Here is a 14,924-nt window from a genome sequence, read left to right as displayed (position 1 = left end):
CCGAAACGTGAATAAAGTTAAAGATTTGTGGTTAACATCCTTATTCCAGGGAGGTCTACAAATTCTTTTAGAGAAAACGGCAAATTCAATTCTTCAGTTGAATTTTAACTTATGTGAAATAATTACAATGTATGCCTAGGTGTCTTTTACCCTAACGTTTAAATGTATATTTTTTGATCTGGGAATCTCAGTTAAAATCTAGAAATGTTCAAATTAAATTCGTGGTGGATTGAGAAAGAGTTTGAGAAAGTTTTCCATAATATCCATTTTTCTCTATTACGTGTCCGCCATTCCTTCGTAATATCCGATCAAATTAATACAGAACGTAGCCAGGCCGTATTTAGGCATGTGCAACATGTGCAACTGCAAAACATTTTGGGGACGCCAAATACAGCTCGTAAAAAAAATATGTTAATAATTTTATTGCTTTTATCGTTATGAAACCCGTATAAGATTATCGTTCTGGCATTGATGCAGTTACCTACGATTTAACCTGCTGATATATTTAAAAACGGTTCCCGAAACAACAGTCATCGTCATTTTTACAGTTACATGTGCTTCAACTGGTAACTGTACTTGGGTATGTCTTTATCAGACTGTGAATACTGGTTCAAACAAATGGCTATATGTGGCACCACTGCATTACTATTTTGTGTAATATTAATTCATAGTTTTATCCCAAATAGCAGGTATTTCACTGCAAAGCCAGCATTTTACAATATTTCCGCTTTTCCGCCTTCCTCTTAGTCTCCGAATACGATCTATCCATCTTAATAATAATTGTTTATCTCCATAGTTCTCCAGTCAACCATTCATCCAGTCAATCATTCATTATTGCATACATTCTAGATCACTTTGACATGTGGTTACATTGACATTTATTTTATGCGTAAGGCAAACAGGACATCACCTTGGCAACGGACAAATGCTCATGCCGTCCGCAGGATTCAGATCAGAGAGCTGCAAAATAGCACTTACAACCGGTTTAGATTCACTCGGTTAGAGAACATCCGTTAAGGTTGGGCAACCGACAGAATATTCGATTTTCAACGGATTATCCCTATGTTTCGCAGGTAGATAGAACACCAGGCGCAATTCATCATACATAAAATCGGCATTTTCTGAGCACACAAATTGAAGGAAATTTACTTTGCCATATTAAAACATATGTTGGTTTGATTGGACACTAATATTTAATACACTTATTTTCATAACTACTACATAAATGAACAAATGGACACTGGTAACAAAAAAAGAAATAAGTGTAATGTGGAATATGAAAACTGGTGCGTAAACCAATGAAAAAATAAAATAAATTGCAATTAGTCACTAATGAGAAGAGCAAATAAGTACATTGGCATTCATTCCAGTGTAATATTTACATTTTAAACTCAAAATTCATACCTTTAAACCAGTAGTTGTTAATATATAATGCCTTTTAATTACTCTCAAGAGCTGCATTATTATTTCATTAATAAATCGTTTTTTAAGAAGATAGAGTGTTATTAACAAAAAGAAAAGTACTCTGAAGCATGTTGTTGCCCTTGAAGGAACCCAACTGTAATATCTGGTTTGGATGAATGAACCAATCAATGAATCTATGATTTAATCAATCAGTGAATGAATTAATAAATAAATCGATGTATGAATGAATCATTGAGTCGATGGATGGATGGATGGATGGATGAATCGATGGTTGATTTATCGATTGAATGGTCTCAGAGAGGAAGAATTATGAATTAAATGATAGGCCTACACGATAATAAACGCGTCCTTGCAAGGTCTCTTGTAACTTCTGCATGGCCCAATGTGGTTTTCCTTTGGCGTCCACCCACGAAGAATGAATATTCGATAAACCGAACCTGAGACACTCCGCGAGATGGGAGAGCTTTCCATACTGACTATAGCGCCAGGCGTTCAAAAGCAATATATAATTTATATTTTGCGTAACCGGTTGTGCAAAGACTCTAATTCAGACCCACGATTACAGCATTTTTATCGGCGCAACCTTTTGACTTCCAAGTCCTAGATTCCGCGTAAACTATGCACGTTCTTATTCCCTCATGTCGGTAATAATTTCCTGTTATATACTATTGGACATCCGCTAGTGCTTTAGCAAAATGAGTGTCCTAGTTTCAAAGTCACCTCAATACAATTCTCCCTCGCATATTTTCCTTTATATGTTGTGTTACTGTATAAACACAAGGGATTAAGATGAATGAGTTAAATAATTAAATCCATGAAGTCTGAATTTTTAATATTCAGATTTGCTAACACAGTCTACTTGTGAATTTTAAATACAATATAAAAATCTAAGAACTGAGTTTTGCGTTGTAACGCTATTTATAAACTCTTGGATACATTTTTTGAAAAAGACAGTGTTAAATAGAAGAAAACCTTGACGTAACCACAGCTTTCTCTTGGAAATATATAATGCACTTTTCCCGTTTGAAATCACTTTGGGGTCTTTCTGCGAGTTAGATTTTCTTCTTAAAGTTTGTCTTCAGTGGATTAATAAGCAATTTGTTTGCCTTTTCGTTTGCATTAGGGACAATGAGCGAGCAACCCTTTTAAGAGGTGAGTGGAAGCATGGTCGCCAACATTATGAAAGCCACAGGGAGGGAAATCACTCAATTGTTCTTCTATTTACCCAAATGATGTGTGTATTTATTGAAGTCTCCTTCTGAATCTAAAATATTAGCTTTTAATACTGGGTTCAATATCCGAATTATAAGAAAGATTTATCTGTCTTTCGTACAGACTATTTGTGTGTTGTCGTGTGTCTTTGCTGTGCTGTTTTAACTGCCGAGCTTGCGTCACGTTGAACGTGATATAGCAATTTTTTTCATTTAATTACATTTCATATATTCTATTCCGTAAACCTCTCATCACCATTATAGCTCTGAAGTATTCAACAAAATATAAAAATATAAAGTATATATTAAGTAGATTAATTTAATTTATAAGAACAAAAAATTAATTCAATTGACTAGAAGTGTGAGTGTAGAGAAATTTCAATTTTGTTCTGAACTTTAACAAAAACAAGTGGATATAATTCAAAATCCATGCTATAAATTATTCCAATCTTCCTTAACCCTTAAATTGACAAAGTATCCTATAGGATTAATAAGGCTATCTATATATATATATAATTTGAACTGGTAATGGAAATCACTGGAAAACGGCTGGACGGATTTTAATAAATGACCCCTCATTTTGAAGCTTGGAACACAAAGTTTTTCGGAAAAATAGTAGTTTTCAGTGAAATGTCAATTTTTAAACATAATTTTCCTATTTCCAAAATCCATCTGTCGTCAGTTTTTAGAACTAGCTAACAGCATTCACGGCCGACTTGATATTACCTTCGCTTTTTTTGTAAAGTAGAAGCGTAGCGATCATCAAGTCGGCACGTGTTGCATTTCAGAATAAAACAAAGCACACACTACAGTAAACAATATTACACGAAGGCCATGATCTGCAAGAATGCTGACATATTTAGAGCTCAAATTAAATTGGTTATTAAAAAGTTAACTTTCTAAAAATAATTTACAGGTTCGATTCTGTGGTGTGTAATTTTCTGGGTACAGCTGTGTATTGGATATTAAAAACTACAAAACTTGAGGTGGTTTGATGACATTATTGCCATTAGAAATGAAATATTATTGTAGTTAATGCCATGATGTGACTATTTTTCATTAATTATACATATTAATGCTATATTGATGTTATGAAAGTGAAACGTTTTGGGGTTATATAAGTAGATGTAGAGAATAACTTAGATTAGATTTTGATTTCTATATTTTACTGAGTGGCGGCTATATAGTATATATAGTATGTGTTACTGAAAGCTATAAAACTTACGTAAGATAATAATATTATTAGAAATCAAATATTTTTATAATTATTAATGAAGCGGGGTTGGGTCTTTTTCATATATTTAATGGCGGTGTAGTGTAGATATTTATATGCGTCGTTCTCTTCAGTATTGGCTCGAGAGAGAGTATGTTTCATTGTTATGGAAGCAAATAACTTTCCGAATGTTTGGTATTCTTGATCTATACTAATAATAAATCTGTAGCCGAAATTTTTCTTGTAATTTTCGATTTTCCAAAATTAATTGGTCCTAACATATATAATAACCACCCTGAAACCGAAAATCGCTTTTTTGACATTTTTGTTTGTATGTCTGTCTGTCTATCTGTCTGTCTGTATGTTTGTTACCTTTTCACGCGATAATGGCTGAACGGATTTCGATGAAAATTGGAATATAAATTAAGTTCGTTGTATCTTAGACTTTAGGCTATATGGCATTCAAAATACATTATTTAAAAGGGGGGTTATAAGGGGCCCTGAATTAAATAAATCGAAATATCTCGCTTATTATTGATTTTTATGAAAAATGTTACATAATAAACGTTTCTTTAAAAACAATTTGCGATAAGGTTTATTCCTTGAAAAATTTTGATAGGACTGATATGTAACAAGATAAATGAGTTTTAAAATTAAAATAACTGCCATCTAAGGCCGTGTAATGAATTAAAAAGCAAATGACTTCGTCTAAAAGGGGCCTTGGACAGCAACAATCGAAAGCTATGAAAGTTAGCCTACAGAGAATGTTTCTGTGTTTGTATGAAGTAATATCGGAAGCTAAATTAACCGATTTGTATAATTAACTATTATTTCACCATTGGAAAGTGTAGTTTCTCTAGACTCTAGATGGACATAATGATATAATGTTATAACAGTACCTTCTGATATAATATAATATAATATAATATAATATAATATAATATAATATAATATAATATGTAATATTATATAATATAATTTAAGTTATTTGAAGGGTTCAGAACCATAGTAGGGCAAGCACCATTTACTAAATACGTAGAAAACAAGGGTTAAAATTAAGTTATTACCATAATTCAATGGAAACCTATAACAAGTAAAATAAAATATACACATTATATTTAAATGATGTCAATCTTCATTAAACTATGTTTGCATGTAATAAAAATTGAGAAACATGTTAAAAGAATTGTCATTGCACCAAATGAGTGTCTCTGGACCAAAATGATCGCATTTTAATTATTTGGATGCAATTTAAATTAAGTAACATATTAAACGATTTATCCTTCTATCAAACACGAATGTTCCCTAGATCAAATGTCCGTTTTTAATTATGTAATTACTTTATATTTATTTCTAACGGGTGCAGCGGAGCGCACGGCTACGGCTAGTTCAAAATAAATCTGAAAAATGTTTATTTGAACGTCTAATGAACTTAGTTTGAAGCATTTGCTGCACAAGCCACTAGTATGCTATAATTTTAATAGGATAATAGAAAAAAATTGGTAGGAAAATTAAACTTTCACAATACTATAATACTGTACAACATATAAAATTTGTTCACTGCGATAGTTGTTTTCTTTACAGTCCGATAATAATAATAGTTGTTTTCTTTACAGTCCGACAAGATTTAATAAACAAGTTTTGCCAATTGAAGGGTTAACCCATTATTGTTACGAACTATGGCAGTTCAATCCAGTTGCTAAGCAATCTAAAGAATGTACTCCAGGAGAACACGAACTACGCAATGGCTCTCAAGAAGACGAATCTATACATTCATTTCTTAACGATCCAGATTTTAAAAAACCACATGTACCTCATGTACCTCATCTTTAAAAAATTAAAGGGAAATTCTTATGCTTTCTTTGTTAAGGGTTCAGACGAGCAAAGATAAACACTTAAGCCACGACCTACATGCACTTCCCTATAATGTTCCCGAAATTTGGAGCCTATATTCTCGACATGGATGCCCTGTCTCAACTACCATTTATTACTCTGTTACAGGAGTGAGGTTACTCGACTTCAATGCACTGCGAAAAGACAAAGTTCTTTTGAATGGGCAGTCTTACAAGTTCTGGCATTTCTTCCCGCTTCCTGCAGTCAGTTTCTCGAACGCATCCCCCTTTCCCCGTATATGGTACCTAAGAGGTTACGTCAATTTTCGGCTTTTTCTCCTTCAATATTTTCTGGAGCTCCTTAAGAGGAGCAGCAAAACTCGGAGTGAGACAGATGGCCAACAGGCTTGGGGCTCACATATTCCGTTTTTCTCATGATATGAAAACCAAATTAACAAAGTCATAATAGGCACAATAACAGCTAAAGTCCACACCTGAGGAGTAACGGTTTTCCCTCAACTCAATTTGAGCAAATGCTGGGTAACTTTCGGTGGTGGACCCCGGACTCATTTCACCGGCATTATCATTTTCATCTCATTCAGACGCTAAATAACCTAAGATGTTGATAAAGCATCGTAAAATAACCTACTAAAATAATAAAATTACAGCCAAAATTGCTGTGACACAAGATGATTCTTTGAGTCGTATGCTATATAACTTAATCATGAACGAATTAATAATAATAGAAGAGGGAAATACAAACGGTTGTAAGATGGGGAAGAAAAACATAACAAGACGTATTTATTTATTTATTTATTTATTTATTTAACCTGGTAGAGATAAGGCCGTCAGGCCTTCTCTGCCCCTCTACCAGGAGATTCCAACTACAATATGAACAATAAAATTACAAGACGTGTCTGTTAAGCTGATGAAGTTGTATGATGCAGAAATAGAAGATGGCGTACAAAGACTGCTCCTCGCTTTCTTCACAAAGTCTAACCATTTCAACATGAAATTATCCACCCACAAAACAAAATGCCTTAAAATTAGTAAAATCCCAATTGACAGGGAAGATCATAGAACAGGTTAGCTCTTCTATGTACCTTGGTAATACTAATCACTTTCTATAGAGGTCTGCAAGCATAAGTTACTGATCAATCAAATAGAGCTTTACGAATATAAGGGGCAATGGACAGTAAATTTTGGAATAATAAATTCCTAAGAACTGAAGCAAAATCAAGAATTTACAAGACTGCCATACGTCATATATTGACATATGGAGCAGAAACAAGAGCAGACACAACTATAACCACACAAATAATAGAAACAGAAGAAATTAATCTCTTAAGATACATTCTTGGCAAAACCAGACAGGACCGAATAAGAAATGAAACCAATAGAACAACAGGTTCTCAAAGAAGGAATGAATGAAATGCCCATCATATAAACAGGATGGAGCCAAATCGCCTGTCTCGTAAAACTAAAAACTTTTCATATATTCAGGTCTTCAATGCACTGATAACACAGATATCGGAGGGAATGGATTTATTTTCTATCTTGTATTTATCATGCGTCTTAGGCGGTAGCGTTATACCATGCTGATCACATAACCTGAAAACTCTACTGGATATCTGTAGGTAGTTCATATTTTTGTCTAGGAAATGAGTGTGGAACAGTCAAAAGAATGGAATCATTGATGACAGATACTGACAAAGGGGTTAATAAATAATAGTACATTATGCAACGAGCCTACAATGGTAGTAATTAAGACGCGAGTATGTTTATGAAACGAGCGCAAGCCAGTTTCATAATTTTCATACGAGCGTCTTAATTACCATTATAGGCAAGTTTCATACGACTTTTTATGTTCGACTATATTTCTAACTTGAAATTATTCATAAGTATTCATGTTATTCTTATCTGACTGAGGAGCGGAACTGACCTTGTGCAATACCTCGTAAATTGTGAGATGTGCGCAGACGCGAAAGTATTGATTTTTTCCTAGAAACAAATGTCGACATTGACCTTGATATTGATCCATGAATTGTACATAGAATTTTTCGTACATCTTTCTTGATTTTTGTGGCAATAAGTTATTAGTCACATCGAGTGCTTTTGCCGAAATTTCCGGTGGTGTAAGCTGCAGCTCGTTATCACTAGTTTCCGCCATTTTTACTTTGTCTAATCTCGGCGCTAGTTGTCTTTCGATTGCATATCCGAGAATAATCGATACTTGCGCTTTCATATTGCTACAATGGTATTTTCTGATTGGTGGAACACTTGAACTTTAATGAATAGGTGTACTTTAATGAGGTCCATTAAAGGACTGCTCCCAGGTGTATAATTACTACATTTCGGTATGGTCGGGCATAAAAAAAAACAATCAATATATTGTTCATTGTTTCCGGCATTACAAATCAATGTTAAAACATACCACGACGATGAAACAAAATTATTGATGTATTTTGAAACTCAAAACTCCTTCACTTGTATTCCATGCTTTTAAAATTACATTTAAAAGGATATTTAACTCAGTCACATTTATAGTCTACAAGAATTATATAAACTTTAGCCTTGTATGTAAATATTGATGTTTGCGACAGTTAGAACGTCAAGTTACTTATTTAAGTAAGTATGTTTTAATCGTATTCTGTACAAACAGTTACGATTACTGAATTTCTTATACAACAAAAACCAGAAACAAGCTTCAAGGTACGTTAAAAGCCGCATTCATAGTTCGCCCTTATCTTCTCCGAAAATGGTATCAAATCCAGGGGTTAAGTTACAATTTCCTCCTTCAAGATGTAGCAGATTGAAGAAATCCCCCGCGAGCAAAATGTGACATACAATTAACTTCCCAGGCCACTAAATGTTTAACTCCGAGGATGTTCAATTAAAGGGGAGCTGCCATTTCACGCAGAGCTGAGGAAATTCCAATCCGTTGCGAAGTTGCAATTGGCTAATATTAATCTCACTTGTAAAATTAATTACACTGATATGAAAGTATGAGAAATGAAATCCCGAAGAGAACAAAACATTTAAACAAGTACCTACGTTTGTTGCTGGAGATAAAGGATATCTACAATTACAAATCGACATAACAAAGGGATAATTTTTAATTCAGAAGTAGCTATATTCTTCAAAAGTCTACCACTATGGAGTACTGCAGAGCCCGTACACTTCCCAATTAAGCGGCCTGTCCGTGGTTCGATTCCCAGTGTGGGTAGATATTTATTTCCATTCAGCAATACTAGGTATATGTTCCTTGGTTTATTTGTCCTGTACTGCCTCTGTGGTGACCCTACGAGACGATCAGAGAGACTCGCAATATCAGAGGGTCTAATCCCCATTTCAGTTTGGTTGATGGGCCTCTGCCCTCTACTCACACACTCTCGACCATCTCACAATCGTTCGATTAATTGACTTTCAACACAGTGACAAATTTCAATATTTAAAATTTTTACCAGTAATCTATATATCGGAAGTCTACACTAAGCGTTTGTATTTCAGTTTTATTGCTGTTCAAATCAACTGGCGCATACAAAAGTTACTGACAGCAGAAGATAATATTTTCTTCACCGCTAGTTGTTACTCAACAATGGGATAATTTGCATTGTGTCGCTCTCCCCTGACTGCATAATAGAAACTAACATTCTATTAGTTGACAATATTGTTACAGCGGCACTAAAATATACTCAAATATGTAATTGTCAAACATCTGTGTGGCTGTATTTTATACAGTATTTACTTAAATCCAAACATATGGTAGTCACAATATTTTTCTGTTAATGGTTTTTGTAATTATTATTTCGAATAGCACGAACAGAATGGAGAATGAAAGCCTATAAGCATTTATTCTTACTTAAAAAATTATAGATGTTCATAATTGTAGGCTAGATTATTCTTTCCATTAATCGCTACTTCTTATCATCTTTGACACAATTCCTCTTCTACGAACAATGTGTCCAATTCTTTTTTAAATTGATTATTTACCGACTATATATCAACTGCTAAGTTATCCAGTGTCGATGGAATTGATGAGAGCGAGATGGAATTTGACGAGATTAGTCCGAGGTTTGTTCGTAAGTTAAGAAAACCCTCAAAAATACTTCATCACAGACCACATCATTTGTAGAGCACTTCATGGTCTTTGGTGTTACCCATAATGTATACTTAATTAGCTAACCATAATGCAGCCTATATTCCTGCAATGAGTATTACCTAATAGTAATAGAATTTTAAGTATTAATCTTTAGGAGCCGTGCGCCCATTATAGTGGCCAGCTAGTATTATGGTCTTGACGTGATGTAATATGTTATAAATTGTATGTTATAAAAATACGTACAGCAGAGTCCGTATAGGTCAGTTTCTGTCAGATGCGTTTCCAATTCACTGCGCACTAAAGCAAGGAGATGCACTATCACCTTTACTTTTTAAGTTTTCTCTAGAGTATATCATTAGCAAAGTCCAGAATAATAGAGAGGGTTTGGAATTGAACGGGTTACATCAGCTGCTTGTCTATGCGGATGACGTGAATATGTTAGGAGAAAATCCACAAACGATTAGGGAAAACACGGGAATTTTACTGGAAGCAACTAAAGAGATAGGTTTGGAAGTAAATCCCGAAAAGACAAAGTATATGATTATGTCTCGTGACGAGAATATTGTACGAAGTGGAAATATAAAAGTTAGAATTTTATCTTTTGAAGAGGTGGAGAAGTTCAAATATCTTGGAGCAACAGTAACAAATACAAATGATACTCGGGAGGAAATTAAACACAGAATAAATATGGGAAATGCCTGTTATTATTCGGTTGAAAAATTTTATCATCCAGTCTGCTGTCAAAAATTCTGAAAGTTAGAATTTATAAAACAGTTATATTACCGGTTGTTCTTTATGGTTGTGAAACATGGACTCTCACTTTGAGAGAGGAACATAGGTTAAGGGTGTTTGAGAATAAGGTGCTTAGGAAAATATCTGGGGCTAAGAGGGATGAAGTTACAGGAGAATGGAGAAAGTTACACAACATAGAACTGCACGTATTGTATTCTTCACCTGACATAATTAGGAACATTAAATCCAGATGTTTGAGACGGGCAGGGTATGTAGCACGTATGGGCGAATCCAGAAATGCATATAGAGTGTTAGTTGGAAGGCCGGAGGGGAAAAAAGACCATTAGGAAGGCCGAGACGAAGATGGGAAGATAATAATAAATGGATTTGAGGGAGGTGGGCTATGATGATAGAGGCAGGATTAATCTTTCTCAGGATAGGGACCAATGGCGGGCTTATGTGAAGGCGGCAATGAACCTCCGGGTTCCTTAAAAGCCAGTAAGTAAGTAAACAAAATACATTGATATTCTTAATGTTATATAACATTAAGGAAATTTCACTTGATTAAAACAATTTTTTGTAATTTTATTTCCTTAAAAAGGAGCAAAATAATTTCAACTGTAGTCTACTGAAACCCCGTCAGCTTCCATGCGTACTATTACACCCTCCCCATCCTTTACCACAGGCTCAATTGACTGCAGTGACCGGGACGTGAACCTGCGATCTTACGAACGATATGCTGGCCGGTCATATCTTGTACACCTTAAACCGCTCGGCTCACGAATCCAACACGAATTTACCCGATTATGCAGGTATACGAACCCCTGGTTAAGAATTAAACATTTGCGTGCAATAGTGGCATAAGTATTGCGGCTTCTAAGGGTTAAATCTTACAGTTAGACCAACTAAGTAAATAATACACAGAAATTAAAATTAAGGACGGAAAGTATGAAAAGACGTAAAGAGACAATAAAATCAATCAAATACTGTATTATATTAGAAATTTCAAAATATGTACCATCTAGTTAATTGATGAACTAGTGGACTTGTGTTAAATATGTAATATTTTCCGGCTTACAGCTGTTTCAATGCATCACGCACCATCATCAGAGCCTACTAGATCGCGGCGTCATCTCGAACTTCTCTGCCTGTTAGGAGGGTGTGTTTTATTGTTGGAATGTGTTGGATTGTGTGGTCGAATAGTGTGTGTGTACTGAAATTGATTTGTGTGTTGAGGATTTGATCGGGGTGTGTTTGTATATTTCGTATTGTTCTAGTGTGTTGAGTTTTGGTTCTTGGGTTGTGTGTGTAGGATTTTCATGTCCGTATTTATGTTATTGTATGTATGGTTAGCATTGGTTATGTGATCGGCGTATGTAGATGTATTGTGTCCTCAGGTTATAGCTTTAATGTGTTCTTTGTAGCGAGTTTGGAATGATCTGCCTGTCTGTCCTATGTAGAACTTGTCGCAACTATTACATGTGAGTTTGTATACACCTGTGTGGTCGTATTTATTTGTTTGTGTTTTTTGTGTGTTGAGATGTCTTTGTAGTGTGTTTTCTGTTCTGTATGTTATGTTGTATTTCTGTTTTCTGAATGAAGATGCGATCTTATGTGTGCTTTTGTTTTCATATGTTAGTGTGATGTATTTCTTGTGTTTGTGTTGTGTTTTGTGTATTTATGTGTTTGTTAAGTTTTTGTTTTGTCTTCCTTATGATGTTGTCTATTATGTTTGGATTGTATCCGTTTTCTTGTGCTATGAATTTGATAGTGTTCACTTCTTCTTCTAGTTCATCAATTAATTATATCCAAGTGTTAAAAGTGGTGTACGCAAGATTCAAAATGGATGTACCATCTGTTATTACTGGTTTTATTGGAGGTCTCAATTGAGAATAGTCATAAATTAATAGTGCAATAAGACGAGAATAAATAATATTTCGCGAAATCCTGACCCAAAACACTGTCCTGATCGGATCTCCCACGTGAAAGATCTGCCTTGAATCCTTGGCTGAATGAGACAGTTTTGTCACTCGTAAGTTAGGGATGGGCAAAAATAACCGGTTTATCAAAATAACCGGTTATTTTCATTAGGTTAACCGGTTAATTACCGGTTATTTTTGCTTGCCAGTTTAGCCTGATAACCGGTTATTTTCATCAATAACCGAACTACCGGTTATTTTTTAAAATACAGTAGACCTAATCCTCGTCAACAAATTGTTCTCTTGTGTCATTCCTACATGGAGCATGGGATGTTGCTTTAGTTATTTAATATGTCCATAGATGGCAAAATAATTTCGACTCCAATTCAACTGTCAATCTCAACGAGTTAAATACTATAGAGAGGCAGAAGACCTCTGATAAGCGCTCCCTGCGGAGGCCAACAGTACTATGGATCGTTCCCTACAAAACATGGCGGTTTATTTATTTTTGTCAGCTGCCATACAATGTACAGATGGACATGTCGGAGTATTTAATTACAATAAAATTCTTGATCCGAATAAATATTATGAAAACAAATAGTCCTTTAACACCACCTTAAACTTATTACAAATTTGAAATGATGTCAAGTAGTAATTTGGTTATAATGTGGCAAACGGAAACAACGGGAGACTTTGAATAATAAGGTGTCCCGTAGTTTCCAATGAATACTTTATTTCATATTCTTGTATGATACAGTTTCAATAATAAAATTTCACAACATAGCTAATATTATTATTATTATTATTATTACTATGTATTTGTATTAATTGTAGAATTGGGTCAGTGGAAGAGCAGGCCTTAACTCAGCAAGGTAAAATAAAATAAATTATAATATTTTTCGGATCATCAATAATTAATTTAAACATTTCGCTATAGGTTTTGTAAAAAACTGATTTATAAATGAAAATGAAATAATAAAAGTAGGACTTTAAAATTTCCAAAAATGTCTCGTTTACCTCGGATTTAATGAAATGTACCGTAAATCATAATGGTATGCCCCAAGGCTAAAGAACGCCCTGTAGCATGATTTCCTTTGGAGTATTAAATTTTAAACAGAAACAGTGTCAGCGAAATACACGGTCTTAAGATGCTTAGACAGCGGTATAGAGTCTTGTCGGGCGTGTGGTAAATCACTGCCTACAATGAAAGTATTCTTACGCCACAGATCATTGCTGGACTAATCGCATTGGTCCAATAGAGCAAAGCATGCATTTTAATTGGTTAAATTTAAATCACGCATTGTTCGAACTCTTTTCTTGCGCGTAGTCTCATTATAGCGACTTATCAACAGTAATTTCACTAGAGGTTTTGATTTATCTAGAGAAAATCAAAACTCGAGTGGGATTTAATTGACTATTACACGATTAGAAGAAAGTAGGCTATATAAAGATTAGAAGTAACAAGGTGTACAGTAAAATATTAATTGGCTTACGAAAATAAAACTGTCTTCAAATGTATTATTGTACCATCTCAACATTACGCTAGATGGCAGTAGTGATTTATGATGATGTTTTCTTGTTACTGGTATCAGTTGTGCCAACTATGGAATCATCATTGAACTCTGTGGACTGTTACTAGTCAAGAAGGCTTTGTTGATTCAGTTTCATTTTTATTAAAACATTTGCATACCATTTCAATCATCCGGATCCCAGTCATCTACGTCACTTGACAGATGATTTTCAATAAATCTTAGTATTAAACAATCTCTGATACGTGACTATCCATAATATCATATAGCAGAAGCTATAACAAACATAACCTAAATAATATAAACAAGTGTTAGAAAAGTTTTAATTAGGGATGATGAAATAAACAAGAAAAGATTTAATTAACGATTATGAAATAAAAAATAAACATGGATAATTTTAAAAGAAACAATTATTGAAAGTACAATTTTCAAATTTGAATATTTTGGTGGTTGGTGGTTCAGTTGATGTTATATTGGACGTGTGCGTAAAAGAAGTGAACTCGTTGGTGTACATGGTGTATCCCTCAACTCATTCAGGATTTCCGAATGGTGCTCTTCACATATGACCAGTTATCTTTATTAATTCTTGTTCTTGAATGCCAAAATGCGAGTCATATTTGAAAGTGCTGTGCATCGACTGGAGTGGTTTGTAATTTTCTGTTTTTTGACGGCCAGACCAGTGCAGTTTGAAATGTTGGCAAACAAAGAAACAAATGCTAGGGTAGTGATAAAAATAAACAAATGCTAGGGACGTGATTAAATTAAACAAATGTTAGGGACGCGATAAAATTGTGCGATAAGCAGCCATGATTGGTTGAAAGACGTCCTTTCGTGCCGGTTTATTGGTCAAAAGTAGTGTGACATAGTAAAAGTGTAATAGTCAGTATAATGCACTGAGTCAAATTAAATATAAGAGATGTTTGATTAAGACGACATCTGTAAGTAAGTGAAGTCAAAAGTG

Source organism: Periplaneta americana, chromosome 8 (genome assembly GCF_040183065.1).
Source record: "Periplaneta americana isolate PAMFEO1 chromosome 8, P.americana_PAMFEO1_priV1, whole genome shotgun sequence".
Classification (NCBI taxonomy): domain Eukaryota; kingdom Metazoa; phylum Arthropoda; class Insecta; order Blattodea; family Blattidae; genus Periplaneta; species Periplaneta americana.
The sequence above is the reverse complement of the archived record's forward strand: the minus strand, read 5'-3'. Positions refer to the sequence as shown.